This window comes from Papio anubis, chromosome 6 (assembly GCF_008728515.1).
Source record: "Papio anubis isolate 15944 chromosome 6, Panubis1.0, whole genome shotgun sequence".
Classification (NCBI taxonomy): Eukaryota; Metazoa; Chordata; class Mammalia; order Primates; family Cercopithecidae; genus Papio; species Papio anubis.
The window spans coordinates 19,276,691-19,297,672 of NC_044981.1; the positions used below are offsets into that span (position 1 = coordinate 19,276,691).

Sequence of the window (20,982 nt, forward strand, 5' to 3'; positions counted from 1 at the left end):
AATTGTTAAATATACTTGCATTTTCATGATTAGGTTTCTTTCTTTCTTTCTTTCTTTATTTTTAATTTATTTATTATTATTATACTTTAAGTTGTAGGGTACATGTGCATAACGTGCAGGTTTGTTACATATGTATACTTGTGCCATGTTGGTGTGCTGCACCCATCAACTCGTCATTTACATCAGGTATAACTCCCAATGCAATCCCTCCCCCCTCCCCCCACCTTTATCCTTTTTTCTTTTACAAACTTCATAAAGAATAGGAAATTTTTGAGGATTTCTTTTTTCATTATATTCAAAACCAAAACAAACAAACAAACAAAAAGTTCTGGTCTCCAATTTTAAATACAAGACAAATCCTTTACAGTACCAGAAAGGAGGGCATTGACCAGCCTCAGCTCAGTTCCTACCTGGGGAATTCCATACATATACAAATTTAAATTCAATTTACCACGTTCACATGAAAAGGGACTGGTTTTCTAAGCCCGATGATGGGAGTGACATTGAATACAAGATTGTGTAGCACTTTAAAGAACTTTCCTTTTATTAGCAGCTCCATAATCACATTAACTTAGACGGAAAATTTGAACTAATTCTTTCCCTAGAGGCTCGAGCAGTAATAATTGTGGAAATCTGTGAAAAAGGATAAATACAATTCAATAATTATATTGATAAATAAAATGAAAATCAACTAATTGTGTCATTCACTCAGATGCTCGCCTCGGCTGTTGCTGGCTTTCTGCTTCACTGCCTGCTAAACTTTTTCTGTCACACTTCAATAAATTTAATTGTGCAGAATAAATGAGCTAATTTTTGAAGTCACAGGCTCTGTTTGCAAGATAAGGGTGGTGATTTATTGACCTCTTCTAGCTCTGTAAGAGCATCACACTCCTTCTCCACTGACAACTTGGCATCGGCCGTTTTCCCTTCTGCTGGTTCCCCTCACAGCTCTTGCTAGTTCCATCCTAACCTTCCCTCTCTCCTCTCATCTTCTTTCAAGAAATCACTGGCTGCATATCTTAAACAGTCCGACAGGCCCTGCTTCCCGGTGGTTTCAGAAGAACATTCTGATCCCTGTAGTAGTTCTTTATAGGGTGATTAATTATGTTTCTATTTCTGCAGCTATCTGACCCTATCCTTCAGAACTAAAGCCTCAGGTTGTGAACTTCTACCTTTCAACATCCCACGGCGAAATCTAGCTCATCTTTAGGTGTGATACAGATAATGGAGACAATGGCTTTTGCTCTTGGACTTAAAACAGTTTCTTGCAACAGGCACACTGATGTCACACCAGATCAAAGCTCCTGATTAAACACAATGTTTCAAAGCCAGGTCACTTCCTGCATGTTGGGTTGAGATATGACAACTTAAAATATCAAAATGCCAAGAATTATTTGAATGAGCAAAATAGAATTTGCTTGTAACGTAGAGAATATGCCTTGGACCAAATGCCTTAGTGTCTGAAATAGCTTTTACATACAGTATCTCCTGCATGATGTACAGTGTATATTAATGACTGATTGTTTCCCACATAAGCCTCATATTTTTAATACATGCCAAAGAGCTTGTATTCATTATACCTTCTCACAGTGTCCAGCTTCTAGGGCAATACCTGGAATTAATAGGTGTTCAATAAATAATTGATGAATTAACACATTAATTGATTAATCAATACATCACATTGATATAAAAGCTATCATATTAAATGAATACTTACATGTATATTTCAGCTTATTATGGGACGATTTGGAAGACATTCAATATTATGCCAAATGGTAGCATACTGATCTCCAAGTAGTGGGACCAAATTAGGGTTTAGAAGAAGCCTCTAAAGGGAGAGTAGAAAAATAACTATTTTTTAATAGAGAAGGCCTTGTAAAGCGTCATCAGGCATCTAAATGTTATTCCAATTTGTACACAAAGAAAATACGTTTCATAGCATAGCATAGCCATCTCAAGGGAGTTCCACAGACAGATCTCTCAGAGGGGTCTGTCAACCATTAGCTCAGCATGGGCTCAGCTGTCTGCCTCACCTGGCATGAAGAAAAGCAATGGGGCTATTTATACTGAGATTTGAGGTTCTTAGTACAATGGCTTCAATCCTCTGATTGTGGAAGCTCAGAGTCACAGATTTACAGCTGAGTAAAAGGGCTAGTAAAATATGAGAGTGTGTGTGCGCGCGTGTGTGTGTCTGTGTAAATTAGCTAGATCTCTTGAATATAAAGAAGGCAAACACTTTACTTTTCAATTTATCTTTTTCTTTTTTTACTTTCCTCGAACTACTTTCCTCCTGTTATTTTCAAACCTTGTGCTCCACTGTCTTTTCTCCTTCAAGTGGACGTGATCTCTTCGAAGTCTGGGAATGTGGCTTGAGGAAGGGATGAGCTGGCTGCAGTGACCCAAATGAAGACTTACGTGATGGCATTGTCCTGAAGTTCAGCACTACCTGTCCTGTCTCCAGGTGTTTGCTTGCAAGAAGTCATAGTGTCATTGCAAATCAGAATAGATTCCCTGACAGGTGGAGAAGAACTTCCACACTGATGCTCTTGCTGTCATTGTTACCTTCTTTGTTGCAAAAGCAATCATTCCTTAATAATACCATGTTTAAAAGAGCCATTGAGTAAGCATAAGATTTTAATTACCTGATGTATCAGCAAAGGACAGAGGTGGTCTCTCAGAGTATTGACTATGCCCTGTTTTCCTCATGGGAAAATACCCCCTTAAACTATTAATACAACTGGAAGAACCGCTAGGTCTTTTCTACACGGCTTTCCTCATTCTTGCCAAAGTGTTTATTGAATCCTTAACTAAAACCACTTGTGCTCTTGAACTCTCTTCTTGGGGGAAAAAAAAAAAAAACTGAACGATTATTGTTTCTTTCTCAGAGGGACACAAAGAGGGATTACCACAGGAAATCCAGAGAGGCTTTAGAAGACGAGCTTGCGTTGAGATAGAAGCCGGAAGCCCACTTAGCCAACTGCCTCCATGGGACCTGGCATGAGGCGGGCTTATGACAGTAAATGCTACACTGCCCCCAGTGAAAAAGAGAATTTGGCATACGTTCTTCTGAACCCACCATCCCTCAGCCCTGGCGCCTGGGAATTCTGCGAAACGTTGCCTGTGGCAGTGACACTGATTTGTATCTGGGTATGAACTTAAATGAAAACACGAATTGAACTCATTACTTGAGGAAGGAAACACTGCCAAATTTAACAGGATGAAATTCCAGCAGGGTGTAAGGTTTTATGGGGCTACAGTGGAATATCTCATAGAAAGGTTTCCAGTTCATAAAACACTTTCAAAACATGCTCGGCCCTTTTAAGTTGAAGGGACATTATCATTTCTATCTATGGCATTTCTCTGCAAATTGAACTCAAATATCCTTTGGGCTGACTACACAGAGAACAGAAGAAAGAAGTGGAAGAAACTTGGACTAAAGATTGCCTCCCTGAAAAGGTTTTCTTCAGGCAGAATTAGGTGAGAACAAATGACATCAGAAAATAGCATATCAGTATACTGCTGCCAGCTCCATATGATTCAGCTTGTTTTCACAGGTATTTAATTAATTCCACAAACATATATTGAGTATCAGATGTGGAATCCTGTTCAACACATTTGGGGTACAGCGGTCAATTAATCTACTCTCATGGCACATACATGCTGGAAGGAGAGAAAAGCAATGAATAAATGAACAAAAGATGCAGTGTCAGGTGGTGATCACTGCTATCAAGAAAAATAAAGCAAGAGAAAATGGGATAGAAGGTGTCAGGGGTGTGGGGTGACATTTTACATAGTGTGTTTGGCACAGGCCATTCGGAGGTGGTGACATATGAACAGAAGCTTGGACCTACATGTTGAATCCAGAAAGCTAATTTTATATATTTTTTGGAAGGGGGCAGGAGATAATAAGCTAGTAAAAGGGTTGGGAAATTCTTTTGCATCAAGGATGCCCAGTTTAAAAAACTGTAAGAGACAGTCACTCTCTTTCTCCCAGTATAGGGCTTTTAGTGGCCATTTGAATAGAGCTCTGCACGCTTCCTTGGAATTTTCTGGTGTTCATGGCATAACAACCAGCATGCAGTCTTCTGGCTGGACCACGTTTTACTTGCTAGCAAGGAGCAGAAGCTGTGGAAATTGGCATGTAGAGATGTAAAAGGATTTTATCCTTTTCAGCCTGGGCAGAAAATTAGAGAGAAAAGTAGGTGGGAGTCAGAAAAACACAAAATGAGAAAGAAAAGTATAATCTGAGCAAGTTCTCTCTTTTTTTTTTTTTTTTTTTTCTATGTTTATCTTTCCACAGCTTTTTCACTGGCTCTGTTAAAAAGCAAATATCACTGCAAACTTCATTTCATTTTCTCTCAACAGATGCAATAAAGCTTGTTAAAATGTTTTTCCCTTCTGTCAGGTGCAAACTCCACGTTAGCAGGTTTGAAAACTTTCACATGTTCAGATAGCAATGGAGGTTTTAACTCGGCCAAAATCAACAAACAAACGAAGAGTCCCTCATGTGTGCAATGCTTGCATAGAATGAAATTGAGTATGAGCATGTTTGCCAACCCTACTACAAATGGTTTATTTAAAATAATAGAATGTGAAAAATACAGATTTTTAATAGCTAGTACCATGATGATTATTGATTTTTTTCCCTCCAGATTATTAAATACCAAAATTATGCTACATGTTTAAAAGACATCTGTATCCTGAAAGTACTTACTGTCTAAGCTAAAACCCAGTTTTATTTCTAAAAAGATAATTTGGGGGAGGTATCATTTTCATTCATATGCATGTATATTAATGTATTTTTTTGGTGATACACTATTGCATGAGGATAGCTGTAAGGTCAGGATGTTTAGGAAACCTCTGATCTGAACATCGAGCTTGTGGATCTAATATTTAAGTAATTGGTTTCTCTCTACGTACTCTTTTCTCTTCCATGGTAAGCCCTGCAGGCGAGCTCACTTCTCTATGTTCTCAGTTGTAAATGAGGAAAGTAGGAGGAGGTATAGAGCTGGAGGGTAAATGGCAGAATAGAAGACAGAGTGTCATTCTGGGTAAGAGCACTACCTTTGGTGTTTGACAGGCTTGGTTTTAGTCCTGATTTTTCCAGGTCCAAGTATAATCTGGAGCACTTCTCAAATTCCCTAAACCTCAGTTTCACCTTCTGTAAAACGAAGCTATTTCATTGAGTTATTTTGGTTTACATATGTAAAATATACAGCCAAATAGTTAACACCCAAGTGTGTCAAGAAACAATTCCGCATATTTTATAATAAATATATACAGAATTTTCACAACTCATGGAATTTACTTCTTGAAGAGTTGCCATGGTCTGTGGTTATAATGAAATGTGCTCTTGGCAGCCCTGGATGGAGAAGCTCTTGAACAACATCCACGCCCATTACCTTGGAGTTGTCTAAACTGCCCTTTCCCCCGAGACCATCGTTAGTGCTTTCCATGAACCTGGATGATAACCTCATGTTCACCTTTCAAAGCCAAGAATAACTAGAGAATTGAATGTGATGATAATGTTTCTTCTTAAAATTATGCCAAATCCAACTCAGTTGATGTGAGTTTTGCTTGTTAAATTAAAAAATGGACAAAGTCTATTTTGTGGGTTGGCTAAAAAGGCACTGGTTAAAGAAAACAATGGTTATTTGTTTCTGATGTAGAAATGATCCCCGCAGACACATCTCTAGATGAAACCCCAAATTCTTTACTGGTTGGATTCTAGAAAGAGTGACAGTAGTAATTTGGTGAAGCGGTAGGGGGCGGGGGACTCTTGGTGGTAAGTTAACTTGATTTTACTTTGAAAACTCTGATTAATTGTGCATAGCTGTGCACATACACACACCACATAAACAAAATTCCTGGAATCTGACTGAACCTTATTAAAGATTCATGTCCCTGTAAGTGTCCCGGTAAATAAATCCTATTTAATGAAAAGAATCCTTGTGCCACTGGTAGTAATGTTGGCTAGCGTTGAGAAGATAAAAAGAAGAGAGGTAAAAACAAATATAATGATCATCTTTTTTTGAGAAATTACAATCTATTAAATTCTAATAATAATAACTCATTATTTTTTCTTAATGAATGCATGCAGAGGAATTCTAAGTAAAGAGTTATAATTATATCAAACCAGCACAATGGTTTATTCAGTGTTTACTATGCGGCACAGACTCTGATAGGCACTTTAACCTACGCTGTTTAATTTAATCCTCACAACGACCCAGAACATAGTATTATTCTCCCTGTTTTCTAGATAGAAAAAAATGTAAAAGCCCCCAAATGCATAAGTAGCTCAAACAAGGTCATGTAAGAGGTAAAACAGAAAATCTGCATTTGAACCCAGGTCTCTTGATTCCAAGTTCCATATTCTACGTAACAATTGTTAGGTATGATTTAACAATCATGTACAGGCTTTTTTTCATTTCTTCTTTAACAACACAATGGCTGTCAAAGAGCTCATAAGCCACTGGTCAGTGCAACTCTTAAGCTTCATTTGGTCCCTCTGTAAGAACTTTGTTCAGTAAATTTTTGTCAAATACATATTAGGGCAGTAATCACTTGAATTATTTATTGAGCATTTATGAGTAATTGTCCAGTGCCATAATCTCCAAAACCTGGTTATCTATTAAACCTAGGTGGAGGATAAGAGCTTAAAATTAGCATCCAAGCAGAGTCTCACCATCCACAAGGTCCAAAATTTTCTACCGGTTGCCCATTAATTATAAGGACAGGACTGGTTACATAATTTTTAAGGCTTTGTGAATACAATGTGGAACCCCTTGTTTGAAAGTATCAAGAACTTTAAGACAGCAACAGCAGAGCCTTAAACCAAGCCTGGGGGTCTTTCTGAGCCAGGACCAGAAGCCACTTCCATGTAAAGAGATAGGTGTTTTACCTTAGTACACTCAAACTGCACCCCAAAGAAGTAGAGCCTGATGAAATATATTGGTTCAGCAGCATCAGTGTAAAAACTAGAAGGGAGTGTACACAGTAGCTTAGGAGGAAATAGAAACTAGCCTGGAGTTTGGAAATCAGATTTATCTCTTCAGGATGGAAGAAGAAAGCAAGGACTCCGTCTTCTGTATACAGCCTTTGAGAGCCATACAGTAGTATGTCTACAAACCTTGCTAAACAGATTATTTTCTTTGGTTAATTTTCATCCCCTTACCTCTTCTTCTGTCCCTAGAGATGTGGCATCATCCCTGCATTGATCCCTAATAATAGTGTCTACAATGTAATTTGAGGGATTTTATGGGAATAATCCTTGTGTCATATTTTTAATGGAATATCCTGTAGGTCTAGGAGGGCAAGCGCCATGCTTGTCTTATTCATTGTCCCATCCCATCCTCAGTACCAAGTAAATGCCTACCACGTAATAGGTGCTCAATGAATATTTGTTGAATAATTGAAACCTTAGATAATTGAAAGAAAGTTGAAGAGAAGTAAGAATGACCGACAAATTATGCCAGTGAATAAAATGGTAGAAAAATTGTTTCTATTTACAAAACTCTGTAAAAGACCAAGTCAACAATATCGGGTTTTTTTATTGTAAATCTAATGACAGCAATGTTATCTCTACACCCACATAGCCTACTTATTTGCTCGTTTTTGTTTTTATTTTACCACAAGGAACTGCTTCTGCAATAAGTAAAGTCAATGAAGAAAGCAAGAGGACTGCAAAGGTTTCCCTGCTGATTCTGCCAACAGAAATGTTTTTATTGTGCTGCTTTGGGTGAGTAGTATGAGTTAGGCTCAAATCTAAAATCAGATGAGTGAAAATTTGTGAGCATGAGTGTGTATTCACACACATGCACATGCACACACACACAGTGGCCCTCATTAGTAAATCATTTGAAAAACAAATGAAACAGAGGTAAAATTTGGAACATGAAATAGATAATATGCCCTCTGTGCTACAGAACGTACCGTGGTATATCAGAAAAGCAAACAGGCAAGTCCAGAAAAACTTGGAGACCTCAGGAAGCCACCAACATACACAGAGGACTGAAGTTGCATTTTTACTTCTCTTCCCCAAACGTTCGGTCCAATAGCAACTAATCCTAGGGAACTAAAAATATACGAAGTGTACAGTAACTCCCTTCTTTGGCTCTTTCTATAATGTATACAAATCTGACTGATAAAAGGCCCAATTCACTCAGCAGAGAGCTGGCTTCTGTCTGATGGAATTTCACTGTGGAGTTTTCACAGTGAGAGCAGTTGGAGCCTTTGTATCTCCCATCCTTCTCTGTGGGAGACACAGCCTCATGGATCTGAGTGATAGCAATGAGCAGTCTGGGACAAGTCAGTCGCTGTGTCTGCAGGCATCTGACAAGAGGAGAATATGATTGCAGCAACATGTTGGGCACGTCTGGCTTTCTCCCTCAAAGCCCTCTTTATTCTAAGGTTACCTGGCATTGCATAAGAGCCAAGCAGGCAAATTAAATTCCTTCTATTCAGCCTTGCAGAGAGGTGAAAAAACTCATCTCCTGACTGGCAGTATTTGTTGTTGGCTCTGCCCTTTCCAGTGGCAGGCAGTTGGGCATCCCATAGCCAGATCGGTCAAGAGTACTGTTTTTTATATTTATTTATATCTGGACGTTATTTAATTCCTTCAAGATTTTCTAAATTAATTTTAGGCCCTGTGTTTGTGTATTCAGACTAATTTCCACAGCTGTGATTCCATTTATAATCTTTTATTTCTCCGTCTCCAAAAGAACTTGTATCTAGGATGACCACAGCATCAGGTATTTCTTCAATTTTTGTACACTTCGTTTTTTCACTTTCTACATTTGGAATTATTCAAATAATTGTCTTGCTACTTTTGAAACCTTTGGCCTAGTAATCGCTTGGGGTCTGGGGTAGGTTGGGAAGTATATTATGTGCCAGTGATGGTGGTGGCCATCATTGTCTTGTGTTTTGATTTGTTCTTACAATGGCTAGGTTGAGATTAAAATACCTCAAAGTGAAATTATGTTCACAAAAGAAGGAAAGATTTTCAAAGTTAGTTCAAGTCATTGGTTGATCTGGCAAGCCTATGTTGAACCAGTTGTGCAAATTTGCAGATTCTGCTAATAGCTATAATTTCTTAGGTGAAAAAGCCACAAGCTGGCTAACATCCCTAAGTAAATTCAAATTTTTACCCAGAGAAATCAGAGGCTTGGGTTAAGAGAGGACTTCCAGGGCAAGGGCTATGATCTTTACGAAATCATGGAGCATGGGAGAATAGACTAGAATTAGGAAGTCAGGCAAATGTAACTCTTCTGAGAGATGGAAAAGAAAGAACGAAAAGGAGGGGAGTGGGAAGGATGGAAGGATGGAAGGAAAGAAGGAAGAAAGGAAGGAGGGGGAGGGAAAGAAAGAAGGAAGGAAGGAAGGAAAGATAGAGAAAGGAAGAAAGAGAGAGAAAGAGGGAATAGAAAGAAGAAAAGAGGAAGGAAGGAAGGAAAGAAGAGAGGGAGGGAGGGAAGGAAAGAGAGAGGGAGGAAGGAAGGAAAGAAGGAAGGAAGAGAAGAAGGGGAGGGAAGGAAGGAAGAAAAAGAGAGAGAAAAGGAGAGGAGGAGGGAAGAGAAAGAAGGAAAGAGAGGAGAAGGAAGAAGGAAGGAAAGAAGGAAGAAAATAATACAAAGAACAAAAACTATTAATATGACATTAGCTCAAGAGAAAATTCTAGATTGGATTAATAAAATGATGTTTTGTAAGCATTTAAAACATTTAGATGGGAAGAGTGTATCTTGACTTTAGCAAGACATATGACATTGCCTTATTTATATGCTTATTATCATACAGTTATGTACAGTAGTAGATAATGAAACAAAACAAACTCATTGAGTGCTGTGTATTTATGGTAGGATGCCACAGTCTCTCTCCTTGACTTTGTCCTGTTCCACATCTTAATGATCAATTAATTGAGCTGGGTGCGGTGGCTCATGCTTGTAATCCCAGCACTTTGGGAGGCTGAGGCGGATGGGTCATCAGGTCAGGAGTTTAAGACCAGCCTGGCCAAGATGGTGAAACCCCATCTCTACTAGAAATACAAAAATTTGCCAGGTGTGCTGATGGGTGCCTGTAATCTCAACTCCTCAGGATGCTGAGGCAGGAGAATCACTTGAACCCAGGAGGCACAGGTTGCAGTGAGCCGAGGTCACGCCGCTGCACTCCAGCCTAGGTGAAAGAACAAGACTCCATCTCAATAATAATAATAGTAACAATAATCAATTAATTGAATAGGAATAGCAAGGTCATTAAGAAGATGAATTCTGGAGCAAGAGTGTCTGTACTGAAACCTGACTCTGCTACTTATTATCTCTGTGACCTTAGGCAATCTACTTAACCTTGTTGTATCTCAGTTTCTTCATCCTCAAAATGAGAATAGTCATAATATTCATCTCATAATTTTATTCTGAATATTGAGTTTAAAATGCTTAGAATAAGGACTGGCATATAAGAAGCACTAAGGGTTAGCTAATATCAACATCAATAATAATAATACAGAGATGATATGCTTATTAAATTTAACAAAGAGCAGAGGTTGGGAGAAACAATGACATGGTGAGATATAAACTCACACTAACAAGATGATATTTAAGACAGAGAGATGTGAAGTTCCATCCCCAAAAGTTAACTGGATTATAGTTGACTTCCATCTCAAAATGAGCCATTTATTCATTGGTCTTTAAACACCAACCAGGTACTAGCCACAGTGTAAAGTGCTGTTAAAGAGAAGAGTGACAGCAAGAGGGAGATTCAGTTTGAGGCTGCATCAGTGGGATTCATGGGAATATATGCTCCAAACCAAGTAATCTGCTGCCCTGGTCATCTACATCTTAAGCACTGGATTCAATTCTAGCTACCACATTGTAAGAGAGACACTGGGATATCAATCAGCATGGTGAGGGATTCCTAACCATGACTTGTAAGAAAAAATCAGGGATGTGTGAACTGGAAAGAGTAAGGGTAAGAAGACTAACAATAAGTTTACAGGACTGGTCTAAGTGTATGGCTATTGTCCCAGCATAATTGCAATTTGCATTGTATTTCACTCTCAAAAGTGCCCTAGTTTGACAATAAAAATATGATCTCTCTAATGATGGCTTCCAAACATTTGGAGAGGATGTATTACACTTATTCCTCAGCCAAGTTTCATATTCGCATGTGATGACAATGTAACTGGAAGTATCATAAGCAAGCAAGAGGGGCTTATTGGCTCACATAACCAAATGGTAGAAAAGTCAGAAAAAGGGCTAGCTATAGTGAAAACTAAGACCAGGGTTTTTCTCTCTCTCTCTCTCTCTCTCCCTCTCTCTCTCTCTCTCTCCCTCCCCTGCTTACTTTTGTAACAAACTTGATATTCTCTTACTGCTCTGTTTCCCTAGACTGTCATTCATCAAGCTTAGCAACCAGAGAGAAAAGAAGGCTCTTTACCGTCAGCTAAGCCTGAAAAATACTTGGAAAGGACTTTGCTTCCCTGGGCTTGGGTCACGGACAAGGTGAAAAGTAGGATGGGGACGCATGCCAGGTGGACTAAAAGAACAACTACTATAAGCTGCTATCAGCCAAGGAAAGGCACAGAAATACAGAGTTCCACCCTCACGCAACCCACAGGGGCAGCTCTATGAAGAGGAGTTTTGGACAATTAAAGGCATTTAATTAGCCACTGGGTGACATGTATAGAAGGATTCATGTTTTGAATTGGAAGTTTTTAAATTTTTAGGCAATACCAAGATGTTTACTTCCACAAACGTCTCTTATTTTTTTGCATAATTAATTACAAAGAATTGGAGTTGCAAGTGTAAAAAAATGAAATAATCACCACTTTAAGAACTATGCTGCATCCCAAGGGACCTAAGGATTGCTATGAAAGTATTCAAATTGGCCCAATTAAGCTACATAATGAATTTAGACAGTGCTCTCGAAGGCCACTTTGTGTTCTGTTTTTCTGTGATTCCAGAAAACCAATCATGGCAAAGGTGGGGGCATTTGCTTCTGTGGTGCTGAGCAAAACTCGAACTATTTGAAAATCACACTGAGTCTCTGAACAAGAGACCAACAATGGTAGGAGCTGTCATCAAGGAATAAAAATGTTAATTGAAGATCTGATGAGATCTCCCCTCATAATTTGATTAGTCTGTTCTCAAAAATTGCAAAGCAGGGAGATGCTAAAAGAATCTTCAGTATTGTGGGCTCTAAGGCTATCCTAAAAAAAATACCACAGGCTGTGTAGCTTAAACATCAGTAATTGATTTCCTCACAGTTCCAGAGGCTGAAAATCTTAGCTCAAAGTGTCAGTCAGGCTGGTTTCTTCTGAGGCCTCTCCCTTTGGCATGTAGATGGCCGTCTTCTCTCTGTATCCTCACATGGTCTTCTCTCTGTGCTTGTTTTTGTCCTCCTCTTTTTTTTTTTTTCTTTTTTGAGATGGAGTTTCCCTCTCATTGCCCAGGCTGGAGTGCAATGGCATAATCTCGGCTCACTGCAACCTCCGCCTCCCAGGTTCAAGTGATTCTCCTGTCTCAGCCCCCCAAGTAGCTGGGATTACAGGCATGAGCCACCACACCTGGCTAATTTTGTATTTTTAGTAGAGACGGAGTTTCTCCATGTTGGTCAGGGTGGTCTCGAACTCCCAATCTCATGTGATCCACCCACCTCAGCCTTCCAAAGTGCTGGGGTTACAGGCATGAGTCACTGTGCCCGGCCTCATCTCCTCTTCTTAAAGGGACACCAGTCAGATTAAATTAGGGTGCACCCTCAAGACCTCATTTTAATATAATCACCCAATTAAAGACCCAATCTCCAAATACAGTCACATTCTGAGGCACTGGGGGTTAGGACTTCAACATGTCAGCACTGGGGGGACATAATTCAGCCCAGAGGATATGCTCACCCCTTTGTCAGAATTTCTTCCTCAGAAATCATTTCTATTTCTTCTACTTTGCTTTGAGTCCATTTTGTTTCTTCTCCCACCTTCAGTAGAGATGGAGAATTGATTACTATATAACAACAATAACCTTTTAGCAGTTTGTAGGTGATGATTCCTTTCCTTAGCAAACTCTTCTATTCTTTTTATTCCTTTTGCCTTTTGTTTTTTGTTTTTTGTTTTTGTTTGTTTGTTTGTTTGTTTTTTGAGATGGAGTTTTGCTCTTGTTGCCCAGGCTGGAGTGGAGTGGCACCATCTCAACTTACTGAGATCACCTCCACCTCCCAGGTTCAAGCGATTCTCTTGCCTCAGCCTCCCAAGAAGCTGGGATTATGGGCGCCCGCCACCATGCCTGGCTAATTTTTGCATTTTTCAGTAGAAACAGGGTTTCACCATGTTGGCCAGGCTAGTTCTCAACTCCTAACCTCAGGTGATTCGCCCGCCTTGGCCTCCCAAATTGCTGGGATTACAGGTGTGAGCCACCACACCTAACTTCCTTTTGCCATTTTTTAAAAACATGTGTCTTACCTTCCAGTGCAAATAATTATTTTATGATTCTCAAGTGTTGCATTTCTGTTGCATGTGCACAAGATCAGACTTGTTTCTAAGCTACGTTACAGCCTCCATGTTCATCTCATGGTTCAGTGTGACTCTTATGTCTATACCGTTGTTCTTTGTCTTATTTATTTTGAACTCTTCTGCCTTAAAGGACCTCACCACAGTTTGAACGATATGTTGTTCTTAAGCTTCTTCTGCAATCTGTCATGGTAATTTTGAATTTTATCTCAGTGGAATTAGGAGATATCCTTTTATCCATAAAACACAAACCACTCAGTGAGGTTCCTGCTATCACCCCAACTCAACACAAATGTACATTGAGAAGTAGGGAGGTTAAGTAAATTGTTAAGGTCTCACACACAGAAGATGACAAACCTTGGGTTTCTAACATAGTGTGTCTGAGCTTAAGTTGCAGACATCATAACCTTTCCATGCCATCTTTCGATATCATTATGTCCTCTGCACCATTTTGTCTTTCAACCACTTCCCGAGGCTCTCAGAATTAATAACCTGAAGTCATCTTTCTTCTCTCTCGCTTGCCATATCTGATCAGTCATCAAGTCCTATTGATTTTCTCTTAACACTTTTATTTTGCATCCTGATCCATTTACTGCCAACATCAAGTTCAGGTCCTTTCTGTTTCACCTGTTGCCTATTTTAATAGCCTTCTAATTTGTCTCTTAGTTTGCCCCTCTCTTCACTAATTCACTTAGGCTTCTAAAATAACTTCTCATCCTGAGGGACCCCTCTCCCATCAGTCCCTGCATTCCTGTTGCCTAATGAAGTATTAAAGACTGAATTGTGTCCTAACCCATATTCCTCTGTTGTAGCTTTAATCCCCAATGTGACTATATCTGGAGGTATGGCCTTTAATAAGGTAATTAACACTAAATGATGTCATTACGATGAGGCCCTAATTTAATATGACTGGTGTCCCTATAAGGAGAAAGAGAAAGATTAGGAATATGCATGCATAGGGACGTACTGTGAGGATGCAGAGAGAAAGTGGCCATCTGCAAGCCCAGAAGAGAGGCCACAGGAGAAACCAAACCTGCTGACACCTTGACCTTGGATTTACAGCCTCCAGAACTGAGAGACATAAATTTCTATTGCTTCTACCACCAGCTGTGGTCTTTTGCTATGGTAGTCAGGGCAGACTAATATAAGAAGGAAGTGCAAATTCCTCATCCAGAAAATCCAACCCCTCAACAATTCAACCCCATTCATAAAAGTACTTCCCATTCCCATGAAACCCCTCAACACTTAGTTCTCTTTCTTCTCCAGGCTTTTGTTTCTTTCTGGGAGGGCCTCCTCTCACCTTTTCACTTATGTAGGTTCTACTTTAAGAACGAGGTCCAGTCTCACTCCTGTTTCCTTACTAGGCTGGAAACCTTTTGTGGGGACTATGCCTTCAAATTAGTATCCCTTGAGGGACCCAGTGCAATGTCTGGCCCTGATGCCCAACAAGTGTTTATTGATTGAGTCATTCATTCACCTGCATTGTTGTGATTTCTCTCATACTTGCCCTTTCATTGAAATCTACTGGCTGTTTTGCAGCACTCAGAGCTCTAAAGTATTATGGCCTAAATGGTAACAATGGTGAGCATTGCCTTCTTAGAAAAAGTGTGGGCTGTCATCTAAAGAGAATTTATTTACCGCAATTCCTAATAGTCAGAAACTATGGAATAGTTGTGAATACATTTCTTCCCAATAATGAGCCTTTCTGCTATAATGTGTATACACAAGTGCCCACATGTGCATACATGTGCGCGCGCGCACACACACACACACACACACACACACGCTGCCTCTTGCAACACAATGACAGGAGACAATCAGCCACAATTCCCTTAAATGACAATTCTGTGGTACCCTTGCCTCATTCTTTGCTCTGTTGGCACTTAAATATTTACTGTGTGGGACAGAATTGTTTTGGGAAAGAGGAGAGAAATCCTTTTTTTTCCCTTTTCAATTTCAGGGTTAAAGCTGGGCGTGATGGTTCATGCCTGTAATCCCTGCACTTTGGGAGGCTGAGGCAGGTGGATCACCTGAGGTCGGGAGTTTGAGACCAGCCTGGCCAACATGGTGAAACCCCGTTTGTACTGAAAATACAAAATTAGCCAGGCTTGGTGGCACCTGTAATCCCAGCTACTCAGGAGGCTGAGGCAGGAGAATCACTTGAACTCGGGAGGCGGAGGTTGCGGTGAGCCGAGATTGCACCATTGCACTCCAGCCTGGGCAACGAGAGTGAAACTCCGTCTCAAAAAAAAAAAAAAAAATAGGGTTAAATGGGTAGAACACTCCTGTCACTTTGTCCAGGTTCTTTGATGTTAAAGGTTGGGAATGAAGTCCCACTTCCTCCTTTCTTTTTCTAGCTAAAACCCTGAAGGCGCACTCATCAGTGGCTCTGAGGTATGTGTAGTTAAGGAAGTTATTTAGAAGCCTGTTAAGTCTTTCCTCAAAGGCAGTGAATAAAATGCACTTTCCACTTCTCAGCTATAACAAAGAAACCCGCCATTAACATAGGAAAGCCTCTTGTTTGCATTTTTTAACAGCTGACATTTGTACCTTTTGGAGAAAAGTGAAGGGCATCTCATTGCTTCCTTGTTTAAATCAGCCTGGAAATAATGGGGATGATAGGGAAGCAGGGCTAATTTCCTTTGTCTCCTATTCAACAGATAATGGTGGTCTGTGTGGGGTGTTAAAGGCCAGGCAACCGCGGTGACCCGGAGATGACTTCATTCTTCCGAGGTTTATCAAAGGCTCCTGTCAGTCAAACTCATGCTGGGAGACTGGGGAATGGCCATCTGGCTTGCTGTTCTTCAGGGAGGAGAGAGGAGAGTGAGGAGATGCAAAATCTCACTGTCAGCTCTGAGCCAGGTGGAAGGGTAATAGATCTGGGGTGGATTTAGCCCCTCCTGTGCACACACACATAAGACAAATAAACGTGAGGCTCTCTATGAGAGACAGAGACAGAGGTACTGGGAAGAGGAGGAGAGACGGGAAGGGCGAGATGGAGACTTCTGTTTAAGGCAGCGTGATCATCTTCAATCGGTTCTAAGTGGAAAGACTGAAGGTCACTCACGCTGCTAACCATGCAGAGAAACCTCTGAATTGTTTCCCTGGCTGTGGTGAAGAAGGGGAGTAAGTGGCTCCCAGCAGGGAGCTGATTTAATTTAAAGCACAATGTTTCTGTTCTGAAGCCAGAATTCTTTCATCCTAGCCATGTTGATTACAAGTACTAACAAGGTATTACAAGAGGCACTACCAGGAAATCTTCCCCTCTCCCTTCACTCCTAGTCAACTGCTGGTGAACTGGGGCCACACAGCAGGGTCCCCCCACAAGGCAGCTCAAAATGCCATCCCTTCTGGGATGCTGCCTCCTCAAGCCACCCTGGTTTAGGTTCCCTTTTAATATGAGAGTTCCTACCAGTAGCTGCAATTTACACAGCCCTAGGAAACACTTTTTTGTTTTTTCTTAGATTTGCCTTTCTTTTTCATTTCAAAAATTGATACATAACATTTGTACATATTTATGGGGTGCATGTGATACTTTGATACATGAATTCAGTGTGTAATGATCAAGTCAGAGTATTTGGGGTATCCATTACCTTGAGTATTTATCATTTCTATGTGGTGGGAACATTTCAAATTCTCTCTTCCAGCTACCTGAAAATATACAATAAGTTGTCAGCTAGGGTCATCCTACTCTGATGTCAAACATTATACTTATTCCTTCTGTCTTAACAGTACATTTATGCCCATTAGCCAACCTCTCTTCATTCCACCCCCTACCCCCTCACACACACCCTTCCAGAGCTACCCCCATGAGACCAACATTTTTCTTTTTTCTTTTCTTTTTTTTTTTTTTGAGACAGAGTCTCCCTTTGTCACACAGGCTGGAGCGCAGTGGTGTGATCTCGGCTCACTGCAAGCTCCGCCTCCCAGGTTCACGCCATTCTCCTGTCTCAGCCTCCCAAGTAGCTGGGACTACAGGTGCCCACCACCACACCTGGCTAATTTTTTGTATTTTTAGTAGAGACAGGGTTTCACCATGTTAGCCAGGATGGTCTCGATCTCCCGACCTCGTGATCCACCCGCCTTGGCCTCCCAAAGTGCTGGGATTACAGGTGTGAGCCATTGCGCCCGGCCAAGATCAACTTTTTAAGTTTCTACATATGAGTGAGAACAGGTGATATTTGCCTTTCTGTGCCTGGCTTATTTCACTTAACATAACACATTTTTGCCCTCTGGACATTGTGAGTATTGAACTCAAGGATGCTTCAACACTTCAAAGATATGTAAAGACAGAGCCTTTTTTTTTTTTTTTACTTTCTTTCTTCCTTTTTATTTTGATAAAATATGTATCACATAAAATGTGCCATGTTATCCATTTTTAGGTGTACAGTTTAGACCCTACTAAGTACATTCACAATTTGGGTAGCCATCACCACCATCCATTTCCAGAACATTTTTCATCATCCCAAGCTGAAGCTATTTCACCAAACAATGCCCACCCAGCCCCCAGCCCCCATCCTAGCCCCTGGCAACTACCCTTCTACTCTTTGCTTCTATGAATTGGACTCCTCTAGTACCTCATTTAGGAGATATCATATAGTAATTATCTTTCTGTAACTGGTTGATTTTACTGTGCATAATGTCCTCAAGGTTCATCTACCTTGTAGCATGGGGTGGAATTTCCTTCCATTTTAAGACTGGACAATATTCCACTATATGTATATACCACATGTTTTTGATCCATTCATCCATCAATGGGCATCTTGGTTGCTTCCACAGAGGTTGTCTTTTCAATTGTGCTGTTCTATCTTTTTCTTCCAGGTCCTAACATCAAATGAAGCCAATGCATTGGAAATACTGGTTTCTCGTAGATATTAACGAAAGGAGAAAAAGGGAATCATTGGGCCAATAATTTAGTTGCCATTAACACAAGTTTCTGATCTCATTCCATAGTCCACTGTCCTCACAGGAAAACAGGGCGATAATTGTGCTTGTTTTTTTGGCTACTTAAAAGAGCATAGAAGAAAACTAAGAGATAGGGTGAAGAGGGATTATTCTCACTCCATTAAAAAAAAAAAAACAGAAAGGAAAACACTTCCTCTGTATTAGTTCATTCTCACACTGCTATAAAGAACTACCTGAGACAGGGCAATTTATAAAGAGAAGAGGTTTAATTGACTCACAGTTCTGCAGGCTGTACAGGAAGCATAGCTGGAAGGCCTTGGGAAACTTATAACCATGGTGGAAGGGCAAAGAAGCAGCAAACATGTTTTCACATGGCGGCAGGAGAGAAAGAGAGCGAAAGGGGAAGTGCCACACACTTGTAAGCCATCTGATCTGGTGAGAACTCACTCACTAACATGAGAACAGCAAGGGGGAAATCTGCCCCCATGACCCAATCATCTCCCATCAGGTCCCTCCCCTGACTATGGGAATTACAACTGTAAATGAGATTTGGGTGGGGACTCAGAGCCAAACCATATCATCCTTATTGTAGAAACTTCTAAAATATGCAACAATAGAAAGACTAGTTTGATGAACATCCCATAAACCCCCAGCCAGCATAATCAGTCATCAACACATGATCAATATTTTGTCATTTGTACCTTGCATATACCTCTGCTCCCCTGGGTTATTTTTAATTTCCTCTAGTTTTTTATTTTGAGCAGTTTAAATCTATGAAGAGATTGTCCCAAAAAAGTATGAAGAACAAACATATGCCATTCCCTCACCTAGAATCATCGTCTTAACATTTTGCCACCTTTGTTTTATGTCCATCACCTATGTGTCTATTATCTATTTATCATTTATTTTTTTACATTTATCATCTATTTTCACATTTTCTTCTTGAACCATTTGAAAGTTGGTAGTCTACATGATGACACTTCATCTATTAATACTTTAGCATCTGTCTAAGAACAAAGACATTCTCATAACCACAATACAATGATCATACCCAGGACATTCAAAATTGATACAACATCGTTATCTAATAACCAATCGGCCAGGCGCAGTGGCTCACACCTGTAATCCCAACACTTTGGGAGGCCAAGGTGGGCCGATCACCTGAGGTCAGGAGTTCGAGACCAGCCTGACCAACATGGCAAAACCCCATATCTACTAAAAATACAAAAATTAGCTGAGTGTGGTGGTGGGTGCCCATAATCCAAGCTACTCTGGAGGCTGAGACATGAGAATTGTTTGAACCTGGGAGGTGGAGGTTGCAATGAGCTGAGATGGCGCCTGGCACTCTAGCCTGGGCAATGAGAGCAAAACTCCATCTCAAAAAAAAAAAAAAAAAAATCAACATTCAATTTTCCCCAGTTGTCCCAATATAGATCATCAGAGCTTTTTTCTTCTCTTTGTCATTAGCAGACCCTATCAGGGATTAAGCACAGCATTTAGTTGTCATTTCTCTTTAGTCTCCCTTAGACTCTCAGGCCCTTTTTGTCTTTGATGCCATCAGCAGTATTGAGATGGAGATCTAGGAAATATCTACTTTAATTTTTCAGATGGTAAGGAAAAAGATTGTGATTCTTTCTGAATCTGATGCTAGCATGGATGAATAAATGTTTATTAAATGGCCATTCTATTAATGCTTATTAAATGTTTGCTAAATGAGCATTATATTAAAATGCTCCTCGTTGTTAGAAATAGAGAATTGAGGAGTTGAAATGCCTAAATTTTCCCAACTGTTTGACACCCACAAGCTCCTGAGGTGTTTGGAAAGAGCAAGAATAAGACATTAACTAGTTCAAATAAATTAGTCATACATTAGAGAGGCATTACACTTCTGCCTTTTGAACTATTCCCAAAAGAAGGGCAGGGTTGCCTTCTGTCCCTGCCACTACATATAATTGGCTCATTCTAATGTGAGTTTAAATATATTTATTAATATCCACTAAACCTTGTAAAATACCAAAAATCAGAATATTTCTTATTTATATGTGAAGGAACTGAGCACGGGGACATCTAAAGTATAAGATACTCAGATGGTGAGCCAGGCATGGTGGCTCATGCCTGGAATCCCAGCACTTTGGGAGGCCAAGGCAGGTGGATCACCTGAGGTCAGGAGTTCAAGACCAGCCTGGTCAATGTGGTGAAACCCCATCTCTACTAAAAACCCAAAAATTAGCCGGGCATGATGGTGGGCGCCTGTAATTCCAGCTACTCAGGAGGCTGAGGCAGGAGAATCAGTTGAACCCAGGAGGCGGAGGTTGCAGTGAACCAAGATGGCACTATTGCACTCCAGCCTGACCGATGAGAGCAAAACTCCGTCTCAAAAAAAAAAAAAAAAAAGATACTCAGATGGTGAAAGTGTCCCTGATATATTGAAGACCTCCCAGGGCTACACAATCTATTATTAGAGGGTACTTTAGTAGAGGGTATTTATCATTACGTTAATATGCTGAAACTCAAAACAATGAGTATGCAAAATGGTTCCCAATTATTTATTCTGGATGGTTAAAGCTGGTGAGGTGTCTGAATAT

General features: G+C 40.2%; 1 long non-coding RNA gene across 1 annotated transcript; it reads left to right on the forward strand.

Annotated features, from left to right (window-relative positions):
* The first annotated feature begins 302 nt into the window (after positions 1–302).
* On the forward strand, positions 303–12,452 carry LOC103883512. Its single transcript, XR_001901572.3, has 3 exons — positions 303–6,475; positions 7,636–7,738; positions 11,379–12,452. It is a non-coding gene; the product is annotated as an uncharacterized LOC103883512 (long non-coding RNA).
* Positions 12,453–20,982: the final 8,530 nt, after the last annotated feature.